We start from the raw sequence: 14,565 nt of genomic DNA on the forward strand, positions 1-14,565 counted from the left end.
GTGCTACAGTGTATTAAAAAAAATAAAATAAAAAGATAATAAAAATTTAAAAAAATAAAATCTAGAACAGCCAAATAGCTAGAACTAGTATGTATATATCTAAAAAGAAAAGGGCTTTTTTAAAAAGAAGGGTTTTTAAGCCTTTTTTAAAAGCATCGACAGTCTGTGGTACCCTCAGGTGGTCAGGGAGAGCGTTCTACAGACCGGACCGGAGGTGTCGTTTGGAGGATTTGGGGGTGAGTAGTTCTTTGAAGTAGAGGGATGAATTTCCACGGAGGCACTGGTGGGTTAGAGGGAGACTTTGTATTCAATCCTGAGTGGAACAGGAAGCCAGTGAAGGGATTTGAGAATTGGTGTGATATGGTCATTTTTCCGCACTCTCATCAGGATCCTAGCAGCACTATTCTGTAAGTATTGCAGCTTCTGGATGTTCTTGCTGGGGATCCCGACAAGAAGTGCGTTGCAGTAGTCTAGCTTGGAGGAGACAAAGGCGTGGACGAGCCTCTCGGCATCAGAGAGAGTGAGTGAGGGGCAGAGTTTAGCAATGTTCCTGAGGTGGTAGAAGGAGGTCTTGCACAGTTGTTTTATTTGAGCCTCTAAGGTCAAGTGAGGGTACTTTCTAACACCCAGATTAGTGACTGAGGATGAGAGGTGATGCTGGTGATGGTGTATGACTGAGTCTGATGTGGGGTGCCGACTACAATGGCTTCAGTTTTGGAGCTGTTCAGTTGAAGAAAATTGTGTTTCATCCACGCCTTTATCTCCTCCAGGCAGTTGGTAAGTGTGGATGATGGCAGGGCTGCAGAGGGGGTTGGGTTTGTTTTTAGATAGAGTTGAGTGTCATCGGCATAGCAGTATAATGATATTCCGTGCTGGCTGATGACACGGCCAAGGGGGAGCATGTAGAGTGTGAAAAGGGTGGGGCCGAGGACTGATCCTTGAGGGACACCACAGGTGACAGAGAGTGTGTCCAACTTTGCCTCTCCCAGAGAGACGAACTCTGTTCTATCGGTGAGGTAGGACGTGAACCAGTTTAGGGCAGTATTAGAGAGTCCAATGGTGGAGTGTAGGCGGTTAGGAGGATGCGGTGATCAACAGTGTCGAATGCTGCAGTGAGGTCAAGGAGCATGAGAAGAGATGGTGAGCCAGCATCAGCAGTCATCAGCAGGTCATTGGTGACCCTGACCAGAGCAGTCTCTGTGCTGTGGCCAGAGCGGAAACCAGACCGGAACTTTTCATAAAGGTTGTTGGTTTTAAGATGGTCATGAAGTTGGGCAGCAACTACCTTTTCCAGCACCTTTGAGAGGAATGGGAGGTTGGCCAGCACTTCTGGGTCTAGGCTGGGCTTTTTGAGAAGTGGCTTGATGACTGCAGTTTTCAGGACAGTGGGGACCTGACCAGCCTGGAGGGAGTAGTTAATGATTTTGGTGATCAAAGGACTTATGGCAGGGGTGTGCGTTTTTACCAGGGCTGAGGGAAAAGGGTCCAGGACACAGGTGGAGGGTTTCATCTTCCTCATGATACCCTCAACCTCTCGCTGTGTGATGTCTGTGAAGCAGCAGAGAGGCTGAGTGGTCCCAGGCTGAGGGTCGGCAGTTTGCGTGTTGGAATATCAACATGTTGTGTCAGGTTGGGGCAATCTAAAAGATGCAGGAACTCAGCAGCAGAGTGACAGGAGGGGGTGTTGACATGAATGTTAATATCTCCAAGTATTAAAATATTGGCTGAGGTTGCACAGACTGTGGTGAGAAGGTCACGTATCTCTGGGATGAAAGCAGAGTTTGGTTTGGGGGGTCGGTAGATCAGGAGCATTGTCATGGAGTAAACCTCTGGTCGATGCCATGTTTCTGTGAGGCACATGAAGTCAACCTGTTTGTCAATTATGTGATCTTGAATGAAGGAGGATTGGTTATCGAGAGATTGTGCATTCAAAAGTTGAATTTTGACTTTTATTGAGGTGGTGAGTTTCTGCAGGGGCCGGAGCAGGCTGTAATCCACTCCACGTTTTCTGTCCTGCTTGGTGTGTGGAGGTCTCTCTGCGCTTCCTGTGCTGTCATGCAGTGGTCTCGTGACGTTTCCAGTGCTACTAATGACAGGAGCGACAGCGCTCTGATGACGTGTCAGATGTTCGACAGGGGTCCAGATGGATGGAATACACTGATCAAGCTGTTGGTGGTAGACAAACCTTGTCCGACAACTTCTGTGGATTTATTGGGGCCGACGCAGAAGTCCAAGTTCATTGATGATGGGGATTTTATATCCAGGAGTGATTGTGGGATTGAGTCCGAGGAGTTTGGAGATGGAATATCTGAACGTCATGCTGTCCAAGGAAGGATGTTTCCTAGCCCAGCTAGCCGCTAGCCAAACAGTTCAATGAGAAGGCAGCGGTCCCAGCAGAAAGGGCTAACCGCAAAATACCTCTCAGAGCAATGTCTGTGTCCAAAATCAGTGAGGATCGGCTTGCAGCTGTGGAAGGGGAATAGATCTCCGTCAACAGTGGTTTGATGGACGAGCAGGATCCCTGGAGAGGCGAAGTTGACAGCTGGAGGTAGCGGGTAGCAGGTAGGTACCGATATAAAAAGTGGCTGATCGCAAGATCAGAAAAGTAAAAAGTTAGTGCTGCTTGAATGAGTATGTTGGCTGGTTAAAAGTAGCGCAGAAAAACTGTAGATCGCGGGTGGAGAAGCGGCGAACAAACAGCGCCAGCGTCCTCTCCAACCACAGCGTATCGATGAAAGTTTCAGTGTTATAACTTCACCTTTATCTTTATTTTTTAAGCCAAAATGCGTCTGTTCTCCCTTTTTTGTCTACACACTGTCTGCTTGTAAGTACTCCGTGATAAAACGATAATTGTATAAATTAAATTTATACACGGTAAAAAAAAAAAAGTATAAATTGGCGCGAGCCCACCCTTCCTTCCTTCCAAAGTGTTCCAAAAACAATTACACAAAGCGACTCTGCAAATAGTCTCTGTATCATCTTCGACCCAACTCTCTCGTGAGTCACACATTAAGAGTGTTACTGTCAGAGTTTGTTGGTGACGAACCCCAAGATGCAGAGATGATGGCAGGCATAGTGCGAGAAAACATGATTTAATTAAATACTTTGGCAAAACACAAACAAAAGGGAACAAACAAAAGGCGCGCACAAGGCGGAGAACAAACTTGAACAAAAACACTTACTGTGACACGAAGGAACTATGACTAGAGCGGAGTGGACAAAAGTAGACAGAGCTACAACGACAAATAGTGACAGGTAGAAGCTACAAGTAGAAGTGACAAGTATTATAATGACAATAATCCAGCCGTGACTGGAGGGCAGGACAGGTTTAAATAGCAGCTGGCAGATTGGCACCAGGTGTGGCCCGGTGCCAATCAGCCACAGCTGAGGGGACACAGCACTCATGAAGACAAACAGGAAACAGAACCAAAACAAGAGCGCTGACAGGAAATACAACTAATAGAGGAAAAACTAAAAACACAACCAAACTGTCAGGGGCAACCCTGACAGTAGCCCCCCTTCCCATAACGGATACCAGACGTTCTTAGACAATCCCCCCCACCCAAAAAAATAAATTAAAAAAAAACAGTCCAAAGTCAAGGGAGGGTGGAGGGAGGACAAGGAGGTGGGCCGCCAGGCCAAGTGTCCCCGCAACAAGCGGGGAAGAGTCAGGTGGCGACGGCGTGTTGAACGCCGCCGCAATTGGCCAGGCGGCTCGACCGCCGGCATGGGAGGACCCACCGGAGACGATGGTGGCGGCGCCCTCTGCTGGCCCACCGGAGAGGGTGGTGGAGACTCCTGCTGGCCCGCCGGAGAGGGTGGTGGAGACCCCTGCTGGCCCGCCGGAGAGGGTGGTGGAGACCCCTGCAGGTCCACCGGAGAGGATGGTGGAGACCCCTTCTGGTCCACCGGAGAGGGTGGTGGAGACCCCTGCTGACCCACCGGAGAGGGTGGTGGAGACCCCTGCTGACCCACCGGAGAGGGTGGTGGAGACCCCTGCTGGTCCACCGGAAGGGGTGGTGGAGACCCCTGCTGGTCCACCGGAGAGGATGGCGCCGTCTGTTGCAGACCCACTGGGGTGAGTAGCTGTGCCTCCCCAGCTGCACCGCTACTCATAACCCCCCCCCTCCCCCCAAGGGACGGATCCCAGACGTCCCCAGAGAGGCCCACAGACGACAGGGGTGGGTGGGAGAGGGCTTGAAAAGCGGCCGAACTTTTCTTTAAATTAGCCATTAGTTCTAAAGCTTTGTTAAGCCTCTCCGCCATGGACATCTCTGCGAGGTTCGAATTTGGCTGGATTATTCTGTCAGAGTTTGTTGGTGACGAACCCCAAGATGTAGAGATGATGGCAGGCATAGTGCGAGAAAACATGATTTAAGTAAATACTTTGGCAAAATACAAACAAAAGGGAACAAACAAAAGGCGCGCACAAGGCGGAGAACAAACTTGAACAAAAACACTTACTGTGACACGAAGGAACTATGACTAGAGCGGAGTGGACAAAAGTAGACAGAGCTACAACGACAAATAGTGACAGGTAGAAGCTACAGGTAGAAGTGACAAGTATTATAATGACAATAATCCAGCCGTGACTGGAGGGCAGGACAGGTTTAAATAGCAGCTGGCAGATTGGCACCAGGTGTGGCCCGGTGCCAATCAGCCACAGCTGAGGGGACACAGCACTCAGGAAGACAAACAGGAAACAGAACCAAAACAAGAGCGCTGACAGGAAATACAACTAATAGAGGAAAAACTAAAAACACAACCAAACTGTCAGGGGCAACCCTGACAGTTACTAGAACAGCCTTCTTTCATCTCCGTAATATCGCTAAAATGTGTCCTATTTTGTCCACCACCAACGCTGAGATAATTTTTCATGGGTTCGTTACGTCTCGTCTCGATTACTGTAACGTATTATTTTCAGGTCTCCCCATGTCTAGCATTAAAGGCCTACTGAAACCCACTACTACCGACCACGCAGTCTGATAGTTTATATATCAATGATGAAATCTTAACATTATAACACATGCCAATACGGCCGGGTTAACTTATAAAGTGACATTTTAAATTTGCCGCTAAACTTCCGGTTCGAAACGCCTCTGAGGATGACGTATGCGTGTGACGTAGCCCGGCGAACACGGGTATGCCTTCCACATTGAAGCCGATACGAAAAAGCTCTGTTTTCATTTCATAATTCCACAGTATTCTGGACATCTGTGTTCGTGAATCTGTTTCAATCATGCATTATGGAGAAGGAAGCCGAGCAAGCAAAGAAGAAAGTTGTCGGTGCGAAATGGACGTATTTTTCGAACGTAGTCAGCCACAACAGTACACAGCCGGCGCTTCTTTGTTTACATTCCCGAAAGATGCAGTCAAGATGGAAGAACTCGGATAACAGAGACTCTAACCAGGAGGACTTTTGACTTCGATACACAGACGCCTGTAGAGAACTGGGACAACACAGACTCTTACCAGGATTACTTTGATTTGGATGACAAAGACGCAGACGTGCTACTGTGAGTATGCAGCTTTGGCTTTTTTTTGCGTATGTACGTAACTTTTTTAAAATATATAAGCTTTATGAACCTTGGGTTAGGTGAACGGTCTTTTGGGCTGAGTGATTGTGTGTGTTGATCATGTGTTTGAATTGTATTGGCGTGTTCTATAGAGCTAGGAGCTAGCAGAGGAGCTAGGAGCTAGCATAACACGTACCGTACCGTACGTGCGCGTCACGTACGTAACTTTTTAAAAATATATAAGCTTTATGAACCTTGGGTTAGGTGAACGGTCTTTTGGGCTGAGTGATTGTGTGTGTTGATCAGGTGTTTGAATTGTATTGGCGTGTTCTATGGAGCTAGGAGCTAGCAGAGGAGCTAGGAGCTAGCATAACAAACACGCAGGTGTTATTATGCAGGATTAATTTGTGGCATATTAAATATAAGCCTGGTTGTGTTGTGGCTAATAGAGTATATATATGTCTTGTGTTTATTTACTGTTGTAGTCATTCCCAGCTGAATATCAGGTACCGTGAGTATGCAGCCTTGGCTGCTAAACATTCGATAACTTGACCGTATGTGCGCGTCACGTACGTAACTTTTTTAAAATATATAAGCTTTATGAACCTTGGGTTAGGTAAACTGTCTTTTGGGCTGAGTGATTGTGTGTGTTGATCAGGTGTTTGAATTGTATTGGCGTGTTCTATGGAGCTAGGAGCTAGCAGAGGAGCTAGGAGCTAGCATAACAAACACGCAGGTGTTTTTATGCAGGATTAATTTGTGGCATATTAAATATAAGCCTGGTTGTGTTGTGGCTAATAGAGTATATATATGTCTTGTGTTTATTTACTGTTGTAGTCATTCCCAGCTGAATATCAGGTCACCCCCGGCTCTCACAGCATCTTCCCTATCTGAATAGCTTCAACTCCCCACTAGTCCTTCACTTGCACTTTACTCATCCACAAATCTTTCATCCTCGCTCAAATTAATGGGGAAATTGTCGCTTTCTCGGTCCGAATCTCTCTCACTTCATGCGGCCATCATTGTAAACAATAGGGAACTTTGCGTATATGTTCAACTGACTACGTCACGCTACTTCCGGTAGGTGCAAGCCTTTTTTTTATCAGATACCAAAAGTTGCAATCTTTATCGTCGTTGTTCTATACTAAATCCTCTATACTAAATCCTTTCAGCAAAAATATGGCAATATCGCGAAATGATCAAGTATGACACATAGAATAGATCTGCTATCCCCGTTTAAATAAAAAAAATTCATTTCAGTAGGCCTTTAAAAGACTACAGTTGGTACAAAATGCAGCTACCAGACTTTTGACAAGAACAAGAAAGTTTTATCATATTACGCCTATACTGACTCACCTGCAGAGGCTTCCTGTGCACTTACGATGCAAATTTAAGGTTTTATTACTTACCTATAAAATACTAAACATTCTGGCTCCATCCTATCTTGCTGATTGTATTGTACTATATGTCCTGGCCAGAAATCTGAGTTCTAAGAACTCTGTCTTATTAGTAATCACTGGAGCCCCAAAAATGTCTGTGGGCTGTAAAACGTTTTCTATTTGGGCTACAGTACTCTGGAATGCCCTACAGATAACAGAGATGCTACGTCAGTAGAAACATTTAAGTCCCATCTTAAAACTAATTTATATACTCTTGCCTTTAAAAGGACCCCCTTTTTTAGATCAGTTGATCTGCCCTCTCTCTTTCCTGGCCCCCCTCTCCTGTGTGGTTATCAGGTGGCCACGGATCAGTTTCCAGGGAGGAGGCGCTAGCTTTTCCAAGTCAGCACCAGGAGTGGACCACTCCTCTATGCATCAGTTGGTGACGTCCCTGCGCTGCTGACTTGTCTGCATGCAAGAGGAACCTCCTGCTGACCTCCCTATGGACTTGACTCTCACATTTTGAAGTCAGGACCAGGAGTGGACCACTCCTCTATGCATCAGTTGGTGACATCCCTGCGCTGCTGACTTGTCTGCATACATGAGGATCCCCCTGCTGACCTCCCTATGGACTGGACTCTCACATTATTACCGTATGCACTCGGCATTCATTGCACCGGTCATCCCGGGGGTGGGGGGTCCCCACATCTGCGGTCTATTCCAAGGTTTCTCTTTGTTCCCATTGAATTTAGTTTTTTCTTGCCCTGATGTGGGATCAGAGCAGAGGATGTCATTGTGGTTTGTGCAGCCCTTTGAGGAATTTGTGATTCAAAGCTATATAAATAAACAATTGATTGATTGATAAATAATAAATCTATCCATTTACAGGGCTCAAATTTAACCACAGCAACTGCGGCAAAAGCCGCGACCGCCCTCCAATTTGCCTTAAAAAATTTACCAACATTTGCTGCAACAACATTCCATGACCGCCCTTGCCTTTTTACTTGTTAATGGGCTAGGGATGTAATGGTCAACAGTAGAACAATAATTCCCGATAATATTCCAGACGGTTAGTAATACCTACTTTTTAATTACCGAAACCCCGTCATTTATTAGTGCATTTTAAGCAATATGTTTAGGCAACATGAAGATAGGCGCATGCGCACTAAAATTGTTTGGCTTGTTAGTCATGGCGGACCAACGTCTCAAACTTTGCTATCACCTCGGAGTACATGGAGCCTAGTGCTTAGTTTATTGTCAAATAGCGTTGAACAAAGTGATAATGGTCTTCAATTGAGGTTATCAAATAAAGTTGCCAGTCTGTGTGGCAATGGGCAGTCTTGATAATAAGGCTAATTTTGTACATACACAACCAAGCGAATGAAGTGCATACTTAGTCGACAGCCATACATGTCACACTAAGGGTGACCGTATAAACAACGCCAACACTGTCATAAACCTGTGCCATATAGTGAGACCACACTAAACAACAATGACAAACACATTTCGAGAGAATATTTGCAACGCAACACAACAGAACAAATTCCCAGATTCCTTGCAGCACCAACTCTTCCGGGACGCTACAGTAATTTTCCTTCGCTTCCCGCCGTGCGTTTAAGAGCGCACTGCTGTGTTTAGATGAAGACAGATGTGGACAATATTGGAGACACTTGTCCCCACACTAAAAGTAATCAGCGAAGGAGAAAAACTATATGATGTTGCTTTCATTTTGACAATACAGTGTCCATCAGCTGCTGTGACAGAGTTAATGAGGTGAGGAAACATGCTGCAGGTGATGTGTCTGGAACGTTGTCACAACTTGTTTATAAAGTCTTGAGTTTGTTTACTGGGATGTGTACTCCTTTATTTAACTGCAAACTGTATCAGTGTTCAAATAACATCAACACTAGCTAAAATGTTTCGTCATCTCATCGAATTAAACGCTGGCTGTAGGGATGATGTTTGATAAGAAATTATCGAGTTCGAGTCCATTATTGAATCCTCTTATCGAACCGATTCCTTATCGATTCTCTTATAGAGTCCAGATAGGTTGTTGTATATGGAAAAAAACACACAATATTTGGTTTAACAAAAGCTCACTTTTATTATATAAGAAAACAATTTAATCTAAAAAATAAATAAATATTGACTGTTGCCCCCCTAAAAAAATAAAAAATAAAAATATTGACTGTTGTTACCCAAAGTATATTAAGTGGGATTTTTCAGAAAAACAAATATATAAGGTAACACAAAAACAACCTGTCTCTGTGATCACTATAGGTGTATAAATAATACTAGTGTTAAATAAAATCAGTCCCTTGGGCACAAAACTGGAAATAATACAGCTCTCCAAAAAGTGCAATTCTGCTGCTATTTGACATAACTGTTTGTTATGATGCTTTGACATTTTTGCACTTTATTTCTTTATTGAAAGAAAATTCTATGAATAGAAAAGTTGTTTGCAAATGTGGTTACAATGCTAAAAAATGAAAAGTTAAAGCTAAAAAAAGGAATACACTTTATTGAGTTAACATTATTTCTTTATAGGGGGAAAGATGTTATGAGCTAGGGAATATAACAACTACACTACCCATCATGCAACGGGAGTGACGAGCATGCGCGGTAGCCCCAAAAAGTGTTGTTGCATGTCGTCACCCGTGAAAGTAAACGTCAAGAACTCAGCCAACACGCCTCGTCTGCATTATTTATAATTAGACAGACAACACATATACAGTGTGATTTTGTTTTGTTTACAAGGAAAGAAAAACAAAAGTTGAAAAAGGGAGATCATGTCATATATGTATGTGCTGCGATTGCTATAAGAACGTTGCAACAGCTGCCGTAAAGGAGGTGCGTTGCTATGTTTCCGGTTGGTCGTAAAAGTGTTCGTCATGTGTTTGTAGTCTGCTCAAATCTCCCAGTAAAGTTATTCATTGGATTCACTTTTTCCCGTCCATTTTTTTCCTGCTTTCGCTATCTGCGCTTAATGACCGAGCTACGTGACTGATTTCTTGTGATGTCACACGGAGCATTTCTGGTCGGGACGGGATTCGTTCCGAGGGGTTCGAATATAGAACCAACTCTTTTTCTTTACTATAGTGGTCTCGATAACGGGTACCGGTTTTTAAAAAGGGATTCGAGTCCGAGGACTCGGTTCTTTTCTTATCGAACAACCGGTTCGATGGTAGAGTTGTCACTCCTGTTTTTTTGTTGTTGTTGGCCAAACTGTTGTACTGAACCACAAGGGGGCGTTCGAGAAGAACACATCTTGTTTATTAGACTTCATCTTCATTAGCCAAACTGCTTTGTGTTTTATTTTGATATCAAAAAGTAAACGCCATGTTTTTTTTACATTACTTGTGTTTTTTTCATGTCACAAAAGGTTTTACTTTAAAAAAACATTTGACACATAATTTTGTTAATGTGTTATTGTGTATAGTTAATTCATATACGACATATTTCTGCTCAAACTCTAATTGGATCTGTCCTGATACAGCAGCTACATGCACATGCACATAAATATGTTATGTACATAAGTTAATAAAAAAAATTCCCTCTATCAAAATGTAGATAAAGGCATCATGAAATGACAAACAGCTGACAAGTTTATATTAATAATGAAACACACACACACAGAGAGAGAGAGAGAGAGAGAGAGAGAGAGAGAGAGAGAGAGAGAGAGAGAGAGAGAGAGAGAGAGCGAGAGCGAGAGCGAGAGCGAGAGCGAGAGCGAGAGCGAGAGCGAGAGCGAGAGCGAGAGCGAGAGCGAGAGCGAGAGCGAGAGCGAGAGCGAGAGCGAGAGCGAGAGCGAGAGAGAGAGAGAGAGAGAGAGAGAGAGAGAGAAAATGTTTGCCTTGGTGCCCTAAAATATGAGCCATCCTTTAAGGCAACATTTGTCTTGACCTTAAAAAGTTAAAATTCGAGGCCTGCATTTAATTTGCCATTGATACAATAGGGACAAGCGGTAGAAAATAGACTGATGGATGGATGTATTTTGCATTGTTATTTTTATTAAAACCTGTAAGTATTCTCTATAAAATATGTGTTTATTCTTGGAATTTTTTTGATTTGCCTGATTTCTTATGATAAACTAGGGCTGGGCGATATATTGAATATACTTGATATATCGTGGGTTTGTCTCTGTGCGATATAGAAAATGACTATATCGTGATATTCGAGTATACGTTCTCACGCAGTTGCTTTTAGCTGTGGGCATTACACTACAGGCTTGTCTCACTCTTTCTTGTCTCTCCTCACAGAGACATAAAACAGGCGCACCTTCTTACATACGTCACATACTGTCACGCGTGCAACGTCATACAGCCTCGCGGAGCAGACAGGTAGCGGCATAGTAACGATAGCAATAAAGGCTTAACATATCTCACTTTGCATGTAATACGTTAATATCATTCTTGTGTAATTTCCACATTATTTATTTTCTTAAATTCAACAAAATAATATTTATTCATTTGTTTTTTGTTTTTTTAAATTACCTTTATTTTTTAGCCACGTATGTGACCTCCCTGTAGGCTTTCTGGGGTCATGTAACCTCTAAGCTAAACAAAATTGAGGCTAATCAACCTGGTTTTTCTTTCTTATTTTCCAAATAAGAATCGATAAGAGAACTATAAAGGAACAGAGTCTTTAAGCAGAATCGAAAGTGGAATTGGAACCGGCAAAATCTTATCAATTCTCGTCCCTTCCTATCAATGACAAAAAAAAAGTACATTTTTCCTGCGATTAATTTTTATTTAACTATTAACAAACTGCGATTTATCCAATCCAATCCACTTTATTTATATAGCACATTTAAACAAGAATGTTTCCAAAGTGCTGCACAGCCATGTTAAAAACAATATTAAGCTCCACCAATGACTGAATAAAAACAAAAAATAAATATAAAACCAATATAAAAATAAATATGATTAAAAACAATTTATTGCAGTAAATAGTCAATTGTTTGACAGCCCCTATAATCCTCTATAATGCATCCATCAGATATGCATTTATAAACTAAAGTTATTAAACGTTGTCAAAATCAATAACAATCACTCCATTTTCATGCACTTCCTTTGCATCATAACATGTTGTGTATTACATTTGCACACAATTACACACATTAGCAGCCTACAGTAGCAGGCTTGACTGCTTCACCTGGTCCACTTTAGCCAGAAGTTTCCCCTGTAGTTTAGCAACATTTACCTGAGAGTAACTTGTAGCTTAGCTTACTACATTTTCCAAGTCGCTTGCCCACACTGGAAACTAATATGTGATATTAACTCGTTACATGCAAAGTGAGATATGTCAAGCCTTTAATATAATTTTGATGATCTTCACTTAAACTTTTTGAAACCCCACATTTTTCGAAATTTTCAATTCAAGGTTTTCATAAACTGTAAGCCACAACCTTCAAAATTATAACCAATAAAGGCTTGACATATCTCACTTTGAATGGAATATGTTAACATCAAATGTTACTCGATGTTACATTCTTGTGTAAATTCATACTTGCCAACCCTCCCGTTTTTAGCGTGAGAATCCCGATATTCAGCGCCTCTCCCGACAACCTCCCGGCAGAGATTTTCTCCCGACAAACTCCCGGTATTCAGCCGGAGCTGGAGGCCACGCCCCCTCCAGCTCAATGCGGACCTGAGATTGAGTGGGGACAGCCTGTTCTCACGTCCGCTTTCCCACAATATAAAGCAGCTTGCCTGCCCAAAGACGTCATAACATCTAGGGCTTTTATAGAGTGCACAACTGCGCACACAACAAGGAGACGAAGCAGAAGAACGAGGAAATTACAGACATGGCGGCCGAAATGATATACTCATCATGAACGGAGAAGTTAAACAGGACAATACTGCCATCTAATGGATAGCCACTGGAACACTGAAATTCAAGTTTTTTGTTTTTTTTCTATGTAAATAAAATATATATATATATATATATATATATATATATATATATATATATATATATATATATATATATATATATATATATATAGCTAGAATTCACTGAAAGTCAAGTATTTCATACATATATACATACATACATACATATATATATATATATATATATATACATACATACATACATACATACACACACACATACTTACATACATACATACATACATACATATATATATATATATATATATATATATATATATATATATATATATATATATATATATATACATACATATATATGAGATGTATATGAAATACTCGAGTTGGTGAATTCTAGCTGTAAATAACCACGCCCCCAACCACGCCCCCCGCCCCCGACCGGAATATGTACTTCACTGTGCAACCTACTAATAAAAGTCTCAATCAATCAATCAATCAAGGAACCGAGTCTTTAAGCAGAATCGAAAGTGGAATTGGAACTGGAAAAATCTTATAAATTCCCATCCCTTCCTATCAATGACAAAAAAAAGGAAATTTTTCCTGCAATTAATTTTGATTTAAACAAACTTCGATCAATCGCATTAAATATTCAATCGTTTGACAGCCCCTATAATCCTCTATAATGCATCCATCAGATATGCATTTATAAACTAAAGTTACTAAACGTTGTCAAAAATCAAGAACAATCACTGCATTTTCATGCACTTCCTTTGCATCATAACATGTTGTGTATTACATTTGCATACAATTACACACATTTGCAGCCTACAGTAGCAGGCTTGACTGCTTCACCTGCTCCACTTTAGCCAGAAGCTAACATTTCCATGCAGAAAAGCCACATTTCCTTAGCGTGGCAGCTCCCCAAAACAAACAGACATGCAGTTTGAGGACCACAGAAAGAGAAAGACATGTATAAAAACGTCGTATGTTACTAACCAGGCGACATAATGTTACGTAGCGTTGCGTTAAAGCCCCATCATGGCAGGTCGGCCGAGCACCCTTCGTGCTAGCATCACCATAGCACTCCATCTCTCCTAGCTAGCTAGCATCACCATAGCGCTCAGTCTACACAACACCGGAGTCTCGGCTCTTCTAACTGCCTTTCGGTAACGTAACGAAGGTGGCGAAGAGCCCAGTGATTATTTCAACAACCCTTGACAAATATTTTAGCCATTTTGTTTACCTTTGTCGCGGGCCAGACCCCAGTAACACCTCCAACATTGGCAAACACTAAAGAGAACTGGACGGTGTGTGAGACATGCCATCTTATACGTGGGGGTGGGCATTAAAATTGAAGCGCGTCAAAAAAGGTAAATTGCCATTAGTAATATTCATTATCTGCGAGGAAATTGTGGAAAATTGTTTTTTAAACGTTTTATATTGCTGTCATAAGGAGATGAGAGACTGAGAAGATTATTGAATAAATCAGACACTCCCCGCTGGTGGCCGGAATGGTTCAGTCTTGGTTTTCCTCTTCAACGGCTTGGATTCATTTTTACATTTCCAGACTAACTGTTTGAATCAAATATTGACTTTAATCTCCTGAAAGGTTGGAAGGCCATGTTTTCGGCAAGCTCAAATATGACGTTTCTTTCCTATAGTAACATTGCTATTTACGTTTTGAAGTCATTCTAGGTGTAGGTCATGTATTTTTTTACATGTATTTCTTAAAGGATGCTGAAGTCTGTAAGTTCCCATGGCAACGGTCACGCATCAGCTGGTTTGTTCTCGCATTGATTTTTTCTAAATACATTA

General features: G+C 42.3%; 1 protein-coding gene across 3 annotated transcripts in view; it reads right to left on the reverse strand.

Annotated features, from left to right (window-relative positions):
- Window positions 1-14,060, reverse strand: part of stau2 (staufen double-stranded RNA binding protein 2) — a 412,795-nt gene extending 398,735 nt beyond the window's left edge. For all 3 annotated transcript variants that reach the window (XM_062021077.1, XM_062021078.1, XM_062021079.1), the window contains exon 1: window positions 13,994-14,060. The gene's annotated coding sequence lies outside the window, so the exon portion shown is untranslated. The remainder of the gene's footprint in view (window positions 1-13,993) is intronic.
- Between the last annotated feature and the right edge of the window lie 505 nt (window positions 14,061-14,565).

The sequence above is a fragment of the Entelurus aequoreus genome, linkage group LG15, assembly GCF_033978785.1.
Source record: "Entelurus aequoreus isolate RoL-2023_Sb linkage group LG15, RoL_Eaeq_v1.1, whole genome shotgun sequence".
NCBI classification, from domain to species: Eukaryota; Metazoa; Chordata; class Actinopteri; order Syngnathiformes; family Syngnathidae; genus Entelurus; species Entelurus aequoreus.